The 23,254-nt window shown below is 33.1% G+C and overlaps 1 long non-coding RNA gene across 1 annotated transcript; it reads right to left on the bottom strand.

Annotated features, from left to right (window-relative positions):
• Positions 1-21,336: 21,336 nt before the first annotated feature.
• On the bottom strand, positions 21,337-22,849 carry LOC149494546 (uncharacterized). Its single transcript, XR_016321589.1, has 3 exons — positions 22,740-22,849; positions 22,590-22,655; positions 21,337-21,442 (listed from the first exon to the last, which is right to left on the bottom strand). It is a non-coding gene; the product is annotated as an uncharacterized LOC149494546 (long non-coding RNA).
• Between the last annotated feature and the right edge of the window lie 405 nt (positions 22,850-23,254).

The raw sequence follows: 23,254 nt of genomic DNA on the forward strand, positions 1-23,254 counted from the left end.
TTAATAGAAGTCAAAGTATGAGGTATGCAGGGTCATCTTCCTCTGTAACTACGGATGAAAATGATAAACCTACTTCATCTATACCTTCTGTTATTTATGCTAAATATAAAGAGACTGAGCCTAAACCAATAATTCAAACATTAGTAAAACCAAGATTTTCTACTTCTGATATTCCAAATTTAAAAATGAAAGGTGTTGATTACAGTAATTCTATACCACAGGCAGTTTATAATCCTGTAGATAATTATGTTAATCAACAATCAAATTTAGTAAATACACCTCCAGTATCACCAACAGCTTCAGCCATAACTGAAAATGTTAGTGAACTCAACAGGGAATTAAATGTACTTAATAAAGACGATATAGAAAAAAATTTAATAAAAGAAGTATCTAAAATTAAAAATTTACTTAAAATGAAACAGATATTAAAACAATATACTTTTGAAGAATTAAAATATGAATATTTAGATTATAAATTAAATACTCAAACTGAAGTTAAATTCTTTGATTGGTACAAACTTATTAAAGAAAATTCTTCTAATAAAAGTTTAAATCCAATTACTGTAAGAGATAAAAGACCAGAATGGATAGTAAATGATCAAACAATTAAAAGTGATTTTCCACCTAAAACAATTAGTAAATTAAAACATCAAGATCATGAAATTGTCTGTGCTCCATTTAAAAATATAAGGGAAAATGATACAAATAATAAATTAATTGAACAAAATAATTTTAGTAATGCCAGTTTAATTTGTTTAAATACACAATTAAAACGAATAGAAAATTTATTAGAAGATAAACCAATTGTAAATGAGACTGTTAAAGGTAAAGAAAAGGTAAAAACTCATATGTTTAAACCTTACCAAATTTCTCAATCTAGTAAAAATGAATTTGTAAATACACTAAAAGATCAATTAAGTAAAATTCAAGTTAGATCTGCGACTACCCAACATGTAGCTCAGGATACTCCTCAATCATCAGCATCAAGAAACATAAATATAATTGAAGAAAACACCAACTCTGATGTTAGTGAACCTGACTCAGAAAATATTCAACAATTTGAAATCAATCCTATAAATCATCATAGAGAAATAGTAAATAGAGCACCAGACTTAGGAATTGTTGATAAACCTAATACTATATCTCAATTTAAATATAATGCTTCAACAATCTATGAATGGAACATAGATGGTTTAAGTGAATATAATATCTTAAGTATTTTGCAACAAATGACAATGGCTGCAAATGCTTATAAAACACAGTCAATCATTTCTGATAAAGCTATAGCAGAAATCTTAATTGCTGGATTTACCGGCCAACTTAAAGGATGGTGGGATTATCATCTCACTGACCAACAACATTTAGAAATTCTAAATTCAATTCAAATAAATGATGAAGGTGAACCTATATATGATGAAAATGGTGAAGTAATTCAAGATGCGGTGTCATCTTTAATTCTCACCATTTCACTTCATTTTATAGGAGATCCATCTCACTTAAAAGATAAAAATGCCGAGTTACTTAGTAATTTAAAATGTAAACATTTAGGTGATTTTCAAAATTATAAAACGACTTTTCTCACTAGATTAATGTTAAGGGAAGACTCTAATCAAAGCTTTTGGAAAGAAAAGTTTTTAGCTGGGTTACCTTATTTCTTGGGAGAAAAAGTTAGAAATCATATTAAACAACAACATGGTCAACCTATACCTTATAGTAAGTTAACCTATGGACAATTAATTAGTATAATTCAAAAGGAAGGTTTGCAAATATGTCATGATCTAAAACTTCAAAGAAAGATAAAATATGAAATGCAGAAAACTAAAAAAGAATTAGGATCTTTTTGTAAACAATTTGACTATAGTATAACTTCTCCACAGAAATGTGAGGGCCAATGTTCTAAAACCAATAAGCCTAAAAAATATTATAGAAATAAATACTCTAAAAAACAATATAGATATACACCTAGTCAAGATAAATTTTATAGTAAAAAGAGAACAAAATCTTCTTATAGAAACAAAAATAAACAACCTTCTAAATCTACCACTAAAACTTCTTATAAAAATTTGACTTGTTACAATTGTGGTAAAAAAGGGCATACATCTAAATTTTGTAAATTTAATAAAAGATTACATGAATTAAATTTGGAAGAAAACGTTTTAAGTAAAATATACGAACTCTATATTGATTCGGATTCTTCGAAATCTGAGACTAATGAAAGTGAAAATCAAATTGATGAATTAGGAACTACTTCAAGTTCTTCCAGTTCATCAAAATTTTCTTTAAACATGTTATCTAAAGATCAAAGCAATTTATTAACAGTAGTTAATGATATTGAAGATCAAGAAACTAAAGCTAAACTTCTTAAAAAACTAATAAACAGTTTTGAAGACGTAGATGAAGTAAAAAATATTACTCCTAAAATTCAGTCTAATATTTATGATTTAACTACCATTTTAAATAAAAATCAACCTAAAAAGGTCGATATAGATGACTCTACTAAAGAATTATATAAAGAAATTAAGATGCTAAAAAATGAAGTAAAAGAATTAAAAACCCAATTTCAACAAAATTCTAAAAAAATAAAAATATTAGAATCTCAACTTATTTCCAGTTCTTCTTCAGAAGAAGACGAACCAGATACTAATTTAAAAATAAATGAATTAGATGAAGATGTAGATTGTAATTTTCTCAATTTATTACAAGAAATCACTTCACGAAAATATTTAGTAAAAATAAACATTCAAATAAATGATTTTGTGATAGATGCAATTGCACTCTTTGACACAGGTGCAGATTTAAACTGTATAAAAACTGATCTAGTTCCTAAAAGATATTGGTTAAAAACTAGTGAAAAATTAAGTACAGCCAATAAATCTAAACTTGAAATTATAGGAAAGACAGATGCAATAATCATAAATCAAGAATTAGAAATAAACACAGTATTTTTACTATCTCCTCAAATAAATTATATGGTCATTTTAGGTACTCCTTTTATAAACCTAATAACACCATACTCAGTAAAAGAAGATTGTATTAAATTCAAAATAAGAAATAGTAGAGCTAGATTAGAATTTACAGAAAAACCTAAAACAAAACAATTAAATTTGTTAAAAGCTCATTCAGTTAAAATATTAGAAATCAATTCTTTAATAAAATCAAAAGAAGAAAATATAAAAGATTTAAATAACAATATCCATTTAAATAGAATTCAAACTCAATTAGGCAGAGATTTTGTTAAACATAAAATTCAAAATCTCCAAACATTAATGGAACAAGAACTATGTGCTGAGCATCCAAGTGCATTTTGGGATCGTAAACAACACATGGTAGATTTACCATATGAAAAAGATTTTGATGAAAAAACTATTAAAACTAAAGCTCGACCAATTCAGATGAATCCTGAATTAATTGAGCATTGTAAAATAGAAATTCAAGATTTAATAAATAAAAAATTAATTTGTAAATCTAGAAGTCCTTGGTCATGTGCAGCTTTTTATGTCAATAAAAATGCTGAAATTGAAAGAGGTGTTCCAAGACTAGTAATAAATTATAAACCATTAAATACAGCTTTAAAATGGATCAGATATCCAATTCCTAATAAAAAAGACCTATTAAAGAAATTATACAATGCAAATATTTTTAGTAAATTTGATATGAAATCTAGTTATTGGCAGATTCAAATTGATCCTAAAGACAGATATAAAACAGCATTCACAGTTCCATTTGGTCAATATGAATGGAATGTAATGCCTTTTGGATTAAAAAATGCTCCTTCTGAATTTCAGAGGATCATGAATGACATATTTAATCCCTATAGTAAATTTTGTATAGTATACATTGATGATGTGTTAATATTTAGTCAAACTATTGACGATCATTTTAAACACTTAAAAACTTTTTGTATGGTAATTAGGCAAAATGGTTTAGCACTTAGTAAAACAAAGATGGATCTATTCAAAACTAAAATTAGATTTTTAGGCCATTATATTGAACAAGGTACGATTCAACCTATAGAAAGAGCACTTGTTTTTGGTGAAAAATTTCCTGATGAAATTACTAATAAACCCCAATTACAACGTTTTCTTGGTTGTTTAAATTATGTAATTGATTTTTATCCAAATTTAAATTGCATGATAAAACCATTACATAATAGACTTTGTAAAAATGCTGGTCCTTGGACAACTCAGCATACTCAATTAATAAAAAAGATAAAATCATTGGTAAAAGAAATTCCTTACTTATATATTCCTGATCCTAATGCTTTTAAAATTGTTGAAACTGATGCTTCTAATATTGGTTATGGAGGCATTTTAAAACAAAAAGTAAATGGTAAAGAAAGAATCATCCAATATACTTCAGGTCATTGGACTCCAACTCAATTAAATTATTCTACTATTAAAAAAGAAATTTTAAGTATTGTTATTTGCATAAATAAATTTCAATCTGATCTTTTAAATCAAAAATTTTTACTTCGTATTGATTGTAAATCTGCAAAAGATGTTCTGCAAAAAGATGTCCAAAACCTTGCCTCTAAACAAATTTTTGCTCGATGGCAAGCACTTTTAAGTATTTTTGAATTTGACATAGAATATATTAAAGGCAATGATAATAATATTCCAGACTTTCTAACTAGAGAATTCTTACAGAACCATGGGAAGAAAGAAGGATAAAGGGAAAGAAATTAAACAAGATTCCGGCTCCCCAACTAAAGCTCTTTCTGAGCAATCTGAAGACCTTAAAACCTTAAACACTAAAACCACTCCTCCTACAGATCTTAAAAAATGGATTGAGGAACTTTCTCAATCTCCCGAAGTTATTAAAGCCCTGCAGGGTATGGCATCCTCTTCCACAGAGGACCCAGGTATGTCTTCTAAATCTAAAGCGATCGTATCCGCTCATGATACGGCTACTCTGTCTCAAACGGTAGACAGTAAAGAGTTATCAAATCCGTTGATGGCTGTGGATTTGCCAAAAATCCAATATAAATCTACTGGTAGTATACATAAATGGTTTGATAAAAATTTATTTGATTTTGAAATCGAAGTTGAGGATGGATATAATCATACCAATCCTTGGCAAATTATAAAAAATTATTATCCTGAGAATTGGTTTTTTATGCCAACAGATTTGTCAAAACCTCAGGCCTATTATAATAATATATTATTAGATACTGAATCAGTAAACATCAAACATACTTTTGATAAAAATGGCATTATTTCTTATTCTTCTATAAAAATAAAACGCGTCATCCATCCTAAGGATTGGCCCGTACCTTCTTTAGTAACACCAGTAAAATTTAAAGGATTACATAAATATAATATGAGTTATAATTATTTTGATTATAAAAAAGCATGGGATACGATATTTTGTCTTCAAAATCCCACCACTACTCATTCATGGTTAATATATTTTGATCAAAATATACGCACTGATTTAAAAATCCCAAATTGGTTTAAACGATGGTGGCAATTTAAGGGAATTTCAGAGGAAATCATTCCTCATGATATCCTTTATTTGTATCAGTTCTTTAAAACCCATTATAAACCCAAACCCGAAGAAGTCCATATTCCTTCCTTGATGTATTATTGTATGACCTTCTTCACTCCATGGGTATATCAATGGTATTTTGATTATCAGTATGTCCCAGGAAGTCAAATTCCCATGATAGTAAAAAGACATAAAATAAAATGGTGGGGATCATTCAAGAATTCCACCACTGAACATAAAATTAGTCAATGGATCCGCAATAAATTATCCAGCCCATCTAAACCAGCTTTAACCTATGCCCATACATTAGCTATTCAGGATAATCCCCAGTTTGGTATCCAAAAAGCCCAATGTCAGGCTCGGTTAGCTGCAGCTAAAACAGCAGAAGAATATAGATTGATCTGTCAAGAGATGTCTGAACAACTCTCAACCAGTTCATATCAGCCCATAAAACCATCCACCAATAAAGCCCACAGTGCATCCTCCAGTAAATCTTCAAACACTACACGCCATAAAAGCAAGGGTAAAATCGTTTTACCATCATCCTCATCATCTAGTTCATCTAGTGATGAAAGTGATGATAGCGATATCATAAAAATCCGAAGCAAAGCAAGTCAAAAGCAAAAAGATAAAGACAAGAAAGGCAAAGCTAAAGGAAAAAGAAAAGAAAAAATAAAAAGAAAAGCAAAGAAAAAGGACACGTTAACTTCTTCCTCCTCATCATGTTCCGACACATTGTAAAAGAAGCATTTGCAACAGTAAAAGTTAAGTCACCAAGTCATTTTCAAATAGTAAAAGCCAAGGCATCTCCAACAGTAAAGGCCAAGGCATCTCCAACAGTAAAGGCCAAGGCATCTCCAACAGTAAAGGCCAAGGCATCTTCCTCAGCCAGTGGCAGACAAGGAACTATTCATTAATAGTAAAGATTCGCCAATTTTCCTATTAAAAGGGAGCCTCTCCCCTTGTGAAGGCATAAGTTTTAATTTTAGTTATTACCTATAATCCCTCTCTCCTTCTGTACTCCTAGTTCGAGTTATAAGAGTTCAAGTTGGAGAAAGTCTAAAGTAAAATTGTTGTAAGTTTTTAAATCTTGTATTTGTATTTTGTAATTAAATAAAGTTTATATTTTATCTTAAACTGCTACGAATATAAGCCCGTGTTTACGGCACCTTTCTCTTCTCCCTCCACACTCTGACTTAATTCTGGGGATCCCAGGTTAAGGTTGCAGGAACCCTAAACCTTAATTAAAATAAATTAATTAAAATTGGTTGAGTTGATTGACAAAAAATTATTTGGTAAATTGATTTTGTTTGTGATAAGTATGCTCTGTGGATGCAGCTTAGTCTGATCTTCCACATCAGAAAAATTGTTTAAATTGTATGTTGATTTTATGAATTATATAAGTATTCATATAAACCCAATTAATCATAGTATTTTAGTTCACAGTTATGATTTATCTTTAAATATTTGTATCTGTATTTATTTAAACCCTAGTAATAATCTTAGTGCTATACATATATATGATTTTATTTAAAATCAAATCTTAAAGTCTTATAAAGCATATCTCTTTAAAGTCATTTGTCATTATTATTTTCAAAGTCATAAGTCATTGTTTTTATGAGTCTTTAGTCTTTGTTAGGGTCTTTTGTTTTGTTTTGCTTTGTAACGTGTTTTAGTCTTTAGTCTTGTAAGTCTTAAGTCAATTTTATTAAAGTCTTTTAGTTGTTTAGTTTGTAATTCTTATTGTATTCAATTATAATATATATATATATATTACTGTTGTTAAATTTATTTTTCTTTTTGATTATGGAATACAGATTGTAGAGTTTTTGTAATTAGTTATATTATTTGATTCATTGAAGGGTATCAAATGAAGTTGATAAAAACATTATCGGCAAGCTCCTATCTGTAGCTCAATGAGTTGAATATATTGAACTTATAAGATAAGAAAGAGAATCATGGTATGCAATGTTTGATTCTCATTCTAGATGATTACTATATAGGAAGAAAATGTGAAGCCTGATTTGGAGGCAAAGAGTAAATACTGCTTTCGGAGTAACCAAAGGTATATACTTGCATAATGGTGTCAAGCTTAGTACAATTAATTGGGATATAAAACCAAGTAATATCTTAGTAGGAGATGATTTTGTAGAATTATTTAAATTTCTAATTTTTGGCTCTAAGTTATCACATCTTGATTTTTTGATATTATGGTTGTTATATAATTTGGGAGGTTGTGGTCCATCTAATCATCTAATGGTTCAAGTTATAATCCCAGCATCTTTTTGATTAATTTTAAAATTATTTCAAACAATTGAGAATGATTATTGACTTTGATTTATTGTTTATATTAGGATTTTATATTTTAACAGGAAACTATTCTACTCAAAAAAGTGTTTCAGCAACTTCAACGTGCACAAGAAGGTTTGTTATCAAAGCAACACCAAAAAAAATTTTTTAGAGTTTTAGTACTAATAAGCTTGAGGAAAAAAAAGAACTTTCTTTTCTTTTCTATTTTTATTAATATGAATAAGATTTATTATTTAGAAACCAACCAAAGATATAGATTCTTAAATTGTTTCAAAGTACATGAAAGTAATTTTTTGAAATTTCTGGTTTTATATGGAATCCATCTTCATGAGTTATCAAAGCGGTTGCTTTCATTGCTAATACTTTGACCAACAGATCAGTAAATGCTTTTCTCTTTAACTTCCAGTTGCTAATTTTTCTAGCAAATTACCATTCTCATCAAGGTAACTATATATGTAGGAGAAGTTAATTAGGGATTGTATTTGTAAGCTTAATGTTAGTGGTTGCGTTAATTCTTGCTCAGTTATTTTTCTAGGCCTATAGCTTGAATTATCTTTCTGTGGTCTGCTGCTGTTAGTACCTTTTTTATATGAATAATGGGATAGAATTTATAATACGACCTTAATTTGTTTTCGGCTTCAAATTTCAATTTTACAGTTGGGCTTTATATAGTATCAATTGTTGTTCATCGTTAAGGGTGTTATATTATATAATTAGACTTATTACTGTGATGAATAGAATTAATTTATTTGTAAAATTTTAATATCAATACAATCTCAAATCCGAAATGGCTTTTTTCTTTGTAGCATTTGAACTTTGACACACTTATATTTTATTTTCAATATGTATACATTATTAACTTGAAAGATGACATTCTATTTAGATTTAAATTGAGATACATCCTCTTCATAAGATCTTCCTCTGTCCTCCCGATAGCTAAGAGTGTTTTGAATGACATTATATTCAATGGGTTTCCTATCAATGTGTGCAGTTATATATAATGGCCTGATATGTTTGACTCATTCTTTCTGCAGGCTTCTTAAGCACTGATAAGTGTTATTTTTATAGTATTTTTATTTTAATTTTGATTAAAATTTCTATTGTTTTTAATTTATTTAAATTAGTTTTTATGTAATATTGATATGTTTTTATTTAAAAGTTTCATTGAAACACAACTCACTTGATTTTGAGGAAAAATGCAGGGTTTTGCAAGAAAAGGACAAAAATAAGGTAAAAATTCATTTAGCACGGTCAGCCCGTGCTAATCAGCACGCCCGTGCTGTTATTGCATAAGACTTTCAGAGGCGCGCATGCCCCAAACCGTGCTAGGGTGCACGCCCGTGCCAAGCAAGGAATCCTAAACTTAGTAAAAAGTTGCCAACTAACTTCCACCAATTTATGGAGCTAATCTTGGACAACTTTCCTCACATGCAAACCAAGGTCCAATCTATGCACATGGGTAAGTCATGATTGAAGAAATTGGAGACTTAAAAGAGAGCTTTACAACCTAACAAAAGAAGACTTTAATCATTAACCCATGTGGAATCCTCTCTCAAAGAAGTCTACATAAAGAAGAGTAGAGTTCATCTCAAAATGAGGATCCCACGCATCCCACACATTACACTACACTCCACTCTTTCTTTCTCTCATTTTATAGCTTTGTATATAGTTTAGTTTTAGAAGTTAAATATTCAAGAGTTGTGCAAAGATTCAAGGAAGTCATCCAAGCCAATTGTTACTAGTTCTTATTTCTAAACTCTTAATCTTGCTTATCTCTTTCATTATTCGTATTGATTATGAAATATTTATCAAGCATTACTAGGTTTTATTTAAGTGTCATGTCTAACTAAACTTTTATACTAGGAGGTTTGATGTAGCTTAATCTCTTTTCCAATTTATGCAATTAGATTTATTTTTCCTTATTCAAGATATGATTTATTGATGAACTTAATGCTTCCAGGCAGAGTTTTCCCCTGGATTGATTTATTTCAATTATCACTATCGGAAGAAGGATCTTTGATATGAAAAGGTTAATAAATCACATGAGAATAACAACTTGATGCGGAAGCTATATGGTTTGACTCATGGGGGTTTTCATGAATTAACAACCTTAATTTATGGATTCATAAACAAACTACAAAACCTAATGATTTAATTCATGTTTGATTGTGCTATTGGAAGATAGATAGTTAAACAGAATTAAAATAGCTAACAATACATCGGGAGAGCTTGTTAGTGATTCTAGAGTTGTTTTCCCTACTTGAATAATTAAAATTGATTAATGAACTAATGAAATAAATTGGATAGAATTAAGTGAAATCAAAATCCCTAGTAGTTTTAAATCCTTGATTTCTTTAATCAATACTTGCTTGCTCAACTTCTTATTTTTACTTGTTGAATTTAATTTCTATAAACAATTTCCTCATTTATCGTTTAAATAATAATAGGATAATATAATTTTGGTACTTGGTACACAATCCTTGTGGATACGATACTCTACTCACTTTATATTACTTGTAACGATTTCGTACACTTGCGAAAATCTCTGTCAAGTTTTTAGCACCGTTGCCGGGGATTGGCAATACCAATATCAATACGAATTATATTGTTATTAATTTAGACATTTTGTTTTATTTCTTAATTGAAATATTTATTTATATTATTTGTAGTATCTTGTTTCTTTGTTTTTATTGATCTTTACTTTCATTATTTTCTGGTACAATATTTTTGAGATGTTTCATCAATAAGTAGTTGCAAGTTTTATTCAACAACATTTAGAGCCATTTTATGCAGCTTGGGCAAGATTTAATGAATTATTGGAAAAATGTCCTTGTCATAATTTTACTAATAAATATCTCACTTACATATTCTATTATGGATTAGATGAGGAAACTAGAAATTGGGTAGATAATGGATTTTCAGCAACCAATATTCACCTTCTGGAAAGTAGCTATGAAGATATACTTTACATATTGAATGATATGGCAGATTTTGACTACCGTTGGCATTGGGATCATTCATTGCAGGGCTGGAATCACCAATATCCTCAAAATTTTGAGTATGAAGAAGAAAAGCAAAAGAATTTAGAGGATTTGATTACTGCCCTTACTAAAATCTCACATTGAATTTATGAATGAAACTCGTGAGAATTTTAAAATCCAACAAGCAGCAATAAATAATTTGGAGGTGCAAGCAGCAGAATTGATAACCATGGCCATTAATGGATATCGAGATGAGAAGTGCAATTCTGAGAAAATTTGATGGGAAATTGCATATTTAGAAGAAGTAAAGTCTACATGTGAAAAATGCAACTCCTTTGAAGACGAATTAAATCTCAATTTCTTGTTTTCAGACATGATTATTAATGACCATGAAAACTGTGAGGTATAACTGGAAGGGACATTGGATGAGAGTAAGCAGAAAGCAATATTGGTGGATGAAGAAATAATTGAGACTATTGATTTGAGCTCATCAATGGTCTTTATATATACACCACTAGAAGATCCTTTCTTTTCAATAATACCACATTTAATAAATTGTGTTCTCCATGATCTAATACAGGTTTTTCCCCAAGTTCATCATTCAAAGCAAGATGTTGTTGAAAAGACGAGCATAAATTTTCTCAAACTAGCCAATCTTGAGGGCATTTTCAACCAAGACTCATGTGTGATACTACATGATACATACTATGGGCGAATGCCGTTATTTGATAAACTTCTCAAAAGTCGAGTTTAAAGACTCTAAACAAAACGCTAATGGGAGGCAACCCATCATTTTCTTTCTCTTCCTTTGCAAATTTTTATTTTATTTTATTTTATTTATTTTTATTTTACTATTACTTATATTTTTCATTTTATTCTCCCATCTTTAAACCATTATTTTCTTTTATTTTGATGTTTTATACTCATATTACAGGTTAAAAAAAAAAGGGGGCTTGAAAACTGATTGAAAGTGCAAGAGTCAGGCTCTAGCACCCCCCAGGTCGTGCTATCCAGTACCCCGTGCTGCCTCCACAGAAAAGTACACTCATAGTCAGACTCTAGCACCCCCCAAGCCGTGCTATCCAGCACCCCCGTGCTACACAGCACCCCCGTGCTGCCTTCACAGAAAAGTACACTCATAGTTAGACTCTAGCACTCCCCAGGCCGTGCTATCCAGCACCCCCGTGCTACACAGCACCCCCTAATAGCACCCCCGTACTGCCTCCACAGAAAAGTACACTCATAGTCAGACTCTAGCACCCCCAGGCCGTGCTATTCAGCACCCCCATGCTACACAGCACACCCTAACAGCACCCCGTGCTACCCAGTGCCCTAGGCAGCACGGTCAGGCCGTGCCTTGAAGCACAGCTGTGGAAAAAAAAAACAGTTAGCTTTTTCACAATGATTGTGTCATGTTTATTTATTTATTCCTACATGTGTCATGTTGCATGTGACAGTGACATTCACTTTTTATTTTCCATTATTAACGTCACATGCATATTATTTTTTGTTTATTTTCTTATTTTTATTTATTTTTATTATTCTTTCTCTTTCTTTTCCTTTAAGTGTAGTCTTTTCATTATTATTTTTTTTCTCTGTTGCCTTTTATTTTAAGTATTGTCACTTGTTGGTCTTTTATTTTATTTTCGTATTGTTTCTCACTGTCATTATTTTGTTTTCGCAAAACTATATTATTTTCTTTGCGTTCTAATAATTACGTCTTTTATTTTATTTTATTTATTTTTATATATATCTTCTTATTTTTGTGTACTATTTAATCCCTTTTTTTTTTTTCTTTGTTCCAAAAATTACGTCTTATTACCTTTAAAAAAAAAAAGTTTTCTGTCATTGGATTTTTTTTTTTTTTACCCCCATTAAGCTAATTTTGCAGGAGAAATGGTCTAGAATAAAAGTTGCATGGCTTGGTGTATTAAATGGCACGCCTGTACAGATCAGGAAGTAGCACGAGCTGGATGTGTCAAGGAGCACGGGCGTGTAAATTGGTATACAAAATTTATGCAAGTCAGTAGCTTACACTTCAACACAATAACAATTTGTTCTACTCTACCTGTTTTTACCTACCTGTTTTTACTTTCTTTCTTTCTTTCTTTCTTTTTGACTTACGTTCATTTTTTTTATTTATTATTTGCTTTTAATTATTTTTTTTTCTTTCCATTTTTTTGTTATTTTTTTTATTTCAAATTTTTTTTCTCTTCTCTTTTATTTTGACGTAAGTTCAATTTTTTTTTATTATTTGCTTTTAATTATTTTATAGGATTTTTCTTTTCATTTTTTTTTCTCCATTTTTTATTATTTGTATTTCAATTTTTTTTTCTCCTTAATAATGAGGTCTATATTATTATTATTATTATTATTATTGTGTTGTGTTGTTCTTTCCCATTTTCAGAATTTAGCCCTTAAACCATGCCCTTCGTTTTCCCGTCTTTTATTGTATTTGTCAATACAATGGTGGTAAGATGTTTTCTACTTTATTTTTGTTTTTTTTTTACACCTTGTTTTGATAATATACGATAAGTTTGGGGAATTGATTTTATTTTTGCATACATTGGGGACAATGTGCTAGATTAAGTTAGGGAAAGAAAAATTTTATTTAAAATTTTAATTTTTTTTATTTTGTTTGTTTATTTCATTAGTTTAATATGGTTGGAATAATTGTAAGCAAATTTAAAAATTATCTTCAATTCATTAACTTGTGATGAATTTAGTTGTTCTTCGAAATTAATTATTTTTCAGCTTAAATTTGAATTTTTAACTTAACATGTTTCTTTGATTTAACCATTTGTTTCTAAGATTATAAACACTAATTTTTTGTGAATTCTATGATATATAGAAGTGTTTTAATCAAAATTTATTTAACCTTGGCATTCCTAGAACATATTAGAATTTTCTTCAAGACAAATTTTTTTGTGCTTACATTTAGAAAGAAATGATTTAGGCATTCTTTGTTAAAAACCTCATATCTAGCTTAGACCACCTAAGAAAGTATGACCCTTGCAACCAATTTGAAGCCTATATCAAATTTTTATTGTTCACCCATATTTAAACCTAGCCATTAAACCAAATTAATTTTCTACCCTAAGTGCAATAATGTGAAATTGAAGGATTTGATTTTTATTAAAACATAGCAACAAAGGGAGAAAATTTCATTAATATTAGCAAATGAAAAAAAAAAATATATATATATATATATAAATAAATAAATAAATATAAATAAATAAATAAATAATAAAAATAAAAAATAAGAAAAAGAAAAAAGAAAGAAAAACCCCATAAGAGAAGCAATTAATCAAGAATTCAAGTTTGGGGAACTTTAGCAAGGGAGAAAATATCAAAAGTGCTATGAAGGGACCTTGCCAAAAATAGCTCTAATTTCAAGCTAGTAAGAGACTTCAAAGTTAGTTCCCCTTTATAAATAAAAATTCATTTTTAATATAAATGAAAATCCTGATATTAAACATTATTTGTACTTTTGTGTACCATATTATCCTTTTCTTTACTTAGCTAAGATTATATCCCTAAAACCCCATTACAACTTAAATAAAGACCTTTTGATCTTTTAAATTGTATGCATTTCAATTGTGGAGAAAAGATGACTAATTTTGACTATGAGAATGTTGAACTTACATTTAAATCTCTTATTTAAAGGTTAAATGATTTTTGTGAAAATTCATACTCTACCTATCATAAGTTGAATAATTGTTGGTGTTAAAAATCTTGTTAACTTATGTTTAAATTAAGGAATGTGTTTTTATTAAAAATTGAATTTTTGCTAGAATATAATTAGCATAGGAAACACAAGATTTATTCTCATGTTAATGACTTTTGATACTTACTGAAATTGTGAATAATTATTCCCGACTATATTAAACTAGCTTTCTTAGTTTTTAGTTTTGTTGCTTGAGGACAAGCAATGGTTTAAGTTTGGGGAATTTTGATAAGTGTTATTTTTATAGTATTTTTATTGTAATTTTGATTAAAATTTCTATTGCTTTTAATTTATTTAAATTAGTTTTTATATAATATTGATATGTTTTTATTTAAAAGCTTCCTTGAAATACAATTCATTTGATTTTGAGGAAAAATGCAGGGTTTTGCAAGAAAAGGACAAAAATGAGGTAAAAATTCATTTAGCACGGTCAGCCCGTGCTAATCAGTACGCCCGTGTTGTTATTGCATAAGACTTCCAGAGGCGTGCACACCCCAGACCGTGCTAGGGCGCACGCCCGTGCCAAGCAAGGAATCCTAAACTTAGTCAAAAGTTGCCAACCAACTTCCACCAATTTATGGAGCTAATCTTGGACAACTTTCCTCACATGCAAACCAAGGTCCAATCTATGCACATGGGTAAGTCATGATTGAAGAAATTGGAGACCTAAAAGAGAGCTTTACAACCTAACAAAAGAAGACTTTGATCATGTAACATCCCTTCCCGGTCCACCCGTAAACCCGAATGAACCGAGCCGAAACGTTATAAACTGGTTGACAAACTGACCTGACATGCTGCAATCATAATGGATATTGAATATAATATCCTGCTGATGTTATTTACATTAATAATGTACTGAATATTTACAAGACATGATGTTTGTTTACAAAATGAAATGGGCTCAACTGTGTGCCCTGTACATGCCATAAAAAGGGTAGACCAAAGATATACAAGAAAATGATTAGCTACCCTGAAGACTGAGTCTTCTACAGATGAACTGCAGCAGTTGTAAGCTGACTCTCTACTGACCAGTCTCAAAACCTGCGAGTTAAACAGGTAACTCGCTGAGCAAAAGAGCTCAGTGGATATCTCATCATAAAAAGAACAATGAAACACATACATGTATAGAAATAAGCATGTAAACACATATGGCACATATAAGCATACATATCATGATACTATTCTTTTACCTTGATGGTCTTTCTTTTTGTTTAATATACTGTATGATGCATGCAATGTGAAGTCAAGATATCTGTATAGCTCCATAAGGTTATAGCGAAACCGAAGTGATAAGAAAAACTGTATGAAACTGTATGAATACTGTATGCTTGGCTGTTATGGCCTTTATAATCATATCCACTCAACGGCCTTTAGCCGGAGTACCAAACTGTATGAGGTGCAGATCTGCTATCCTATGTCGCGACATGGTCTTATCTACATGGTTTCTACCAAACCTCAATGGAGCATAATGTTGGTATGGCAATAGTATAACATAACATCACGTTAATAGTTCATAACTCATGTTCATAACTTCATAAATCATAATGTTCACTTAATTTCACATCATTGTATGCTTTCATGTTGTTTGATCCATGTTCTAATGTTATATTTTTGTTTTAGAATGGTTGGAGGCATACAAGGTGAGCAAAGGAATCCAATTGCATTGAAAAAGAAGTCCAAAAATGCATGAAAACCAAAGTCGCGAGCGCGCCTTGCAAAGTCGCGAGCGCGAGCTGCAGAAATGCAAGTCGCGAGCGCGCACTTGCAAGTCGCGAGCGCGTAAAGGGCAAAATGAGAGTCAGTGAGTTATCGAGCACAAGTCGCGAGCGCGCAAGTGCAAGTCGCGAGCGCGCGACGTGTTTCCAGTCTACGCGGTCGCGCGACGTGCTTCCAGCCTGCGCGAGCTGCACTCTTTTGGTCATATCTCTCAATATACAACTCCGATTTGGGTGATTCAAAAACCCATGTAAAGCTAACACATAGAGGAACAAATAACTCTTATATGACTCCTCCTAATTCCATCATTTACTAGGATAAAAATCAAGATGAAGTCACTGGTTCTTTTTCCAGAAAACCTGTTTCAACATTCCCCTGTTTTCTCACAATTTCCAGTCCTCTCACTCAACACTAAGCAATATATGGTCTCATTATCAACACACCACACAAGTTCTCATGCAAGAAAAATGGTAAATGAAAAGAGATATCAAACCTTTACTCCAAAAAGCTTGAGCTCTTCTTTAGTTTCCTTTTTCTACTACCTGTGAACTTCCTTCACCTATAATAAGAATTCTTATCACTTATCTACGATATAACTCAATTAGAGGTTGAATAGCATAAAGCTTCAAGAAATTCTACTTACTTGGAGAACTAGAGGTTGCCTTAATGCTTAACTACCATGAAAATGGATGGAGAAGGGAAAGAGATGAAGAGAAAGATGAAGGAGATAAAGAGGAAGATGAAGATGAAGAAAACGTTGAAGATGAAGGTGAAGAAAATGAAGAACGCAAGGTCAAATGGAAGGCTCATATACTTCCCAACCATCTCTTTAATTGTATGGTGCAATTACCAAATAAGACCTACATTTTCTACATGTTACCTTTTAATACCTCAACTTAATATTCTAGTGCAAGTAAATCCACTTATAAACCCATTCTACCCCAACCGGGTTTGGTTCGGCCTGACTTAACTCGACTCTATGAACTGACTCGACTCGGTAGGATGTCACAATTCTCTCCTCCTAAATAAAAACTTCGTCCCGAAGTTTACCTGTCGTGAACAACTGCGGATACTGTTGTCGCATGATGTCTTCAGAGTCCCAAGTTGCTTCTTCTGTCTTATGATTCCTCCAAAGAACTTTTACCAATGCTATTCTCTTGTTCCGTAATTCTTTAATTTCTCTGGCTAGGATCTGAACAGGTTCTTCTTCATAAGTGAGATCTGGCTGAATTTCAATCTCCTCTGCTGATAACACATGTGATGGGTCTGATCTGTATCTCCTTAGCATGGATACATGAAAAACATTATGGATTCGATCTAAGGTTGAAGGTAATGCTAGGCGATAGGCTAATGGTCCTACACGTTCCACAATCTCGTATGGACCAATAAACCTAGGGCTAAGCTTACCCTTTCGTCCAAACCTTAGGATCTTTTTCCATGGTGAAACTTTCAGAAATACTTTATCACCCACCGAGTACTCAATATCCTTTCTCTTTAAATCAGCATAGGACTTCTGTCGATCACTTGCTTCTTTCAGCCGTTTTCTGATGATTTCCACTTTCTCTTCTGTTTCTCTAACCAAATCTGGACCCAAAATCTTCTTCTCACTCAGTTCTGTCCAACACACAGGTGTCCTACATGGTCGACCATACAATTCTTCATATGGTGCCATCTTAATGCTTGATGGGTAGCTGTTGTTGTAGGCAAACTCCATGAGAGGTACATATCTGTCCCAACTGCCTTCAAATTCTATAACACATGATCTCATCATGTCTTCCAGGATTTGAATGACTCTCTCTGATTGTCCATCTGTTTGAGGATGAAATGCAGTGCTGAAATACAATTTCGTCCCTAATGCTTCCTGCAGTTTACCCTAAAACTTCGATGTAAACCTTGGATCACGATCAGATATAATGGATGATGGAACTCCATGTAGTCGAACTATCTCTTTAACATAAATTTCTGCCAACTTGTCTAGAGAATAGTCCATCCTAACTGGTAAAAAGTGTGCGGACTTAGTTAATCTGTCCACAATCACCCATACTGCATCATGCTTCCGCTGCGTCTGAGGTAAGCCTGTCACAAAATCCATCGTGATCTGATCCCATTTCCATGTCGGCACGGTTATTGGATGAAGCAACCCAGATGGCAGTTGATGTTCTGCTTTTACTTGTTGACATGTTAAACATCTTGTTACAACATTTACAATATCGTTCTTCATGCCCGGCCACCAATAGCATTTCTTCAAATCCTGATACATCTTGGTACTACCTGGATGCATTGTGTAGGGACTGTTATGAGCTTCATGCAGAATCTTCTGTCTGATCTCCCCTATTTGTGGTACAACAACCCGGTCTTCATAGAATAAGACTCCACTGTCATCCAATCTGAATTTCCCACCATGATCTTCCTGTACTTGTTTCACCTATAGTGCTGTTTGTGCATCTTTCTTCTGTGCTTCTGCAACTTCCTGAACCCAAGATGGCTGTACTTGCATCTGTGCTAGAATAACTCCCTGTTGTTGCAACTCCATGCTAATCCTCATTGCTCTCAAAGCAAACAATGAATTCCGGCTAAGGGCATCAGCTACCACATTAGCTTTGCCCGGATGGTAATTAATGACATAATCATAATTAGCCAGAAGCTGCATCCACTTCCGTTGTCTTGAATTCAAATCTTTCTGTGTCGGTAAATACTTTAAACTCTGATGATCTGTATAGATGTGACACTTTTCACCGTACAGATAATGCCGCCATACTTTGAACGCTAAAACAATGGCTGCCAATTCTAAATCATGGGTTGGATAATTCAATTCATGTGGCTTCAATTGTCTGGAGACATAAGCTACCACTTTCCTGTCTTGCATGAGTACACATCCTAACCCAATATGAGAGGCATCACTGTAAATCTCAAAGTCTTTACCTGACACTGGCTGGGTCAACACTGGTGCTTTAGTCAACTTTTTCTTCAAAGTGTCAAAACTCTGCTGACACCTATCATCCCATTGGAATACAACTGCTTTCTTCAATAATCTTGTTAAAGGTGATGCAATAATAGAGAATCCCTTTACGAACCTTCTGTAATAACCGGCTAAACCCAGAAAACTTCAAACTTCTGTGACATTTCTGGGTGGTCTCCAATCAACAATGGCTTCAATCTTCTGCGGATCCACTCTGATACCCTCCGATGACACCACATGTCCTAAGAAAGAAACTTCTTCCAGCCAAAACTCACACTTACTGAGCTTGGCATACAACTGTTTATCCCTCAGTGTCTGAAGTACAATCCGCAAATGTTTATCATGGTCAACCTTATCTTTGGAGTAGACCAAAATGTCATCTATAAACACCACCACAAACTGATCCAGATATGAATGAAACACGCGGTTCATGAGATCCATGAAAACCGCTGGTGCATTTGTGAGACCAAATGGCATGACTAAAAATTCATAGTGACCATATCGGGTCCTGAATGCAGTCTTAGCAATATCTTCTTCCTTTATCCGCAACTGATGGTATCCCGACCTAAGGTCGATCTTAGAAAACATACCTGCACCCTTTAGCTGATCAAACAAATCATCGATTCGAGGCAATGGATACTTATTCTTGATTGTCAGTTTGTTCAGTTGTCTGTAGTCAATGCACAATCTGAATGATCCATCTTTCTTCTTTACAAATAATACCGGTGCTCCCCAAGGTGATACACTGGGTTTGATAAGCCTTTGTCCAATAACTCCTGTAACTGAATCTTTAACTCTTTTAACTCTGCTGGTGCCATTCTGTAAGGTGTAATGGATACTGGTGCTGCTCCAGGATAGACATCTATGGTAAATTCTACTTCCCTCCTTGGTGGTAACCCTGGTAACTCTTCTGGAAATACATTTGGATAATCACACACCGTTGGTATATCTTGCACTTTTAACTGTTCTTTCTCTGCTTGTAATGCATATACCAAGTATGCTTCACAACCCTTCTGAATTAATCTCTTTGCTGCCATGGCTGATATCACATTACCCAGAAAATCTCGCCGCTTCCCGACTACTATAATCTCTTCCCCTGCTGTAGTATATACTGTCACCCTTTTCTTTGCACAATCAACTATAGCCTGATGTCTGGATAGCCAATCCATACCCAGAATAACATCAAATTCTCTAAATGGCAACTCCATAAGATCTCCTGGAAACTCTTTTCCATGAATAATAATTGAACAGCTTTTAACCACTGTATGGGTTTCTACTACCATACCTGCTAAGCCGGGTAAATTCTCTTTCATATTCTGAAACGGACATTCTGTTCTGTCTCAGGTATAAAAATTCTTTCCTTCTCGCATCAAGATAAGCCTCTGTGATGAACTTTTTCTTGAATTCATCCAAGAAAAATTGCCAAGTATGCTGCTCTGGTGATACTCGCTGCTGAACAGTAGTCCACCATGTGTAGGCTTTATCTATGAGCAATGATGTAGCACAAATCAACTTATCCTCTGGTGAACACTGTAATTGTTCCAGGACTCTCGATGTCCCATCTAGCCAATACTCAGCTATTTCCGGACTATCATCCTTGTTAGCGCTGAATTCCTTTGCACCATACTTTCTGAGCTTCTCTAGTGGGGGCTTTCTTTCTCTTTCTACTACTATTGGTGCTTGAGGCATCACCCCTGCAATCTGTCGAAAAGTATCCGCAAGTTGCTTTAACAACACCTCTTGACCTGGTGCTACTGGAGCCTCACCCTCCACTGGCCTGGAGGCGTGTGACTCACTCTCACCTTCCTGAGACATCCTCCTAAAAGAACAACAACTGCTTAGTTCATCAGGGTAGTCATGGCATGTACACTATACTGACTTATGAATGCAAGCCCGGGGAAACTGAACCCTTGGCTCTGATACCAAAATTTGTAACATCCCTTCCCGGTCCACCCGTAAACCCGAATGAACCGAGCCGAAACGTTATAAACTGGTTGACAAACTGACCTGACATGCTGAAATCATAATGGATATTGAATATAATATCCTGCTGATGTTATTTACATTAATAATGTACTGAATATTTACAAGACATGATGTTTGTTTACAAAATGAAATGGGCCCAACTGTGTGCCCTGTACATGCCATAAAAAGGGTAGACCAAAGATATACAAGAAAATGATTAGCTACCCTGAAGACTGAGTCTTCTACAGATGAACTGCAGCAGTTGTAAGCTGACTCTCTACTGACCAGTCTCAAAACCTGCGAGTTAAACAGGTAACTCGCTGAGCAAAAGAGCTCAGTGGATATCTCATCATAAAAAGAACAATGAAACACATACATGTATAGAAATAAGCATGTAAACACATATGGCACATATAAGCATACATATCATGATATTATTCTTTTACCTTGATGGTCTTTCTTTTTGTTTAATATACTGTATGATGCATGCAATGTGAAGTCAAGATATCTGTATAGCTCCATAAGGTTATAGCGAAACCGAAGTGATAAGAAAAACTGTATGAAACTGTATGAATACTGTATGCCTGGCTGCTATGGCCTTTATAATCATATCCACTCAACGGCCTTTAGCCGGAGTACCAAACTGTATGAGGTGCAGATCTGCTATCCTATGTCGCGACATGGTCTTATCTACATGGTTTCTACCGAACCTCAATGGAGCATAATGTTGGTATGGCAATAGTATAACATAACATCACGTTAATAGTTCATAACTCATGTTCATAACTTCATAAATCATAATGTTCACTTAATTTCACATCATTGTATGCTTTCATGTTGTTTGATCCATGTTCTAATGTTATATTTTTGTTTTAGAATGGTTGGAGGCATACAAGGTGAGCAAAGGAATCCAATTGCATTGAAAAAGAAGTCCAAAAATGCATGAAAACCAAAGTCGCAAGCGCGCCTTGCAAAGTCGCGAGCGCGAGCTGCAGAAATGCAAGTCGCGAGCGCGTAAAGGGCAAAATGAGAGTCAGTGAGTTATCGAGCACAAGTCGAGAGCGCGCAAGTGCAAGTCGCGAGCGCGCGACGTGTTTCCAGTCTACGCGGTCGCGCGACGTGCTTCCAGCCTGCGCGAGCTGCACGCTTTTGGTCATATCTCTCAATATACAACTCCGATTTAGGTGATTCAAAAACCCATCTAAAGCTAACACATAGAGGAACAAATAACTCTTCTATGACTCCTCCTAATTCCATCATTTACTAGGGTAAAAATCAAGATGAAGTCACTGGTTCTTTTTCCAGAAAACCTGTTTCAACATTCCCCTGTTTTCTCACCATTTCCAGTCCTCTCACTCAACACTAAGCAATATATGGTCTCATTATCAACACACCACACAAGTTCTCATGCAAGAAAAATGGTAAATGAAAAGAGATATCAAACCTTTACTCCAAAAAGCTTGAGCTCTTCTTTAGTTTCCTTTTTCTACTACCTTTGAACTTCCTTCACCTATAATAAGAATTCTTATCACTTATCTACGATATAACTCAATTAGAGGTTGAATAGCATAAAGCTTCAAGAAATTCTACTTACTTGGAGAACTAGAGGTTGCCTTAATGCTTAACTACCATGAAAATGGATGGAGAAGGGAAAGAGATGAAGAGAAAGATGAAGGAGATAAAGAGGAAGATGAAGATGAAGAAAACGTTGAAGATGAAGGTGAAGAAAATGAAGAACGCAAGGTCAAATGGAAGGCTCGTATACTTCCCAACCATCTCTTTAATTGTATGGTGCAATTACCAAATAAGACTTACATTTTCTACATGTTACCTTTTAATACCTCAACTTAATATTCTAGTGCAAGTAAATCCACTTATAAACCCATTCTACCCCAACCGGGTTTGGTTCGGCCTGACTCAACTCGACTCTATGAACTGACTCGACTCGGTAGGATGTCATAGATCATTAACCCATGTGGAATCCTCTCTCAAAGAAGTCTACATAAAGAAGAGTAGAGTTCATCTCAAAATGAGGATCCCACGCATCCCACACATTACACTACACTCCACTCTTTCTTTCTCTCATTTTATAGCTTTGTCTATAGTTTA

Source organism: Jatropha curcas, chromosome 7, assembly GCF_041381405.1.
Source record: "Jatropha curcas cultivar XTBG-Jc1 chromosome 7, XTBG_Jcur_1.0, whole genome shotgun sequence".
Taxonomy (NCBI): domain Eukaryota; kingdom Viridiplantae; phylum Streptophyta; class Magnoliopsida; order Malpighiales; family Euphorbiaceae; genus Jatropha; species Jatropha curcas.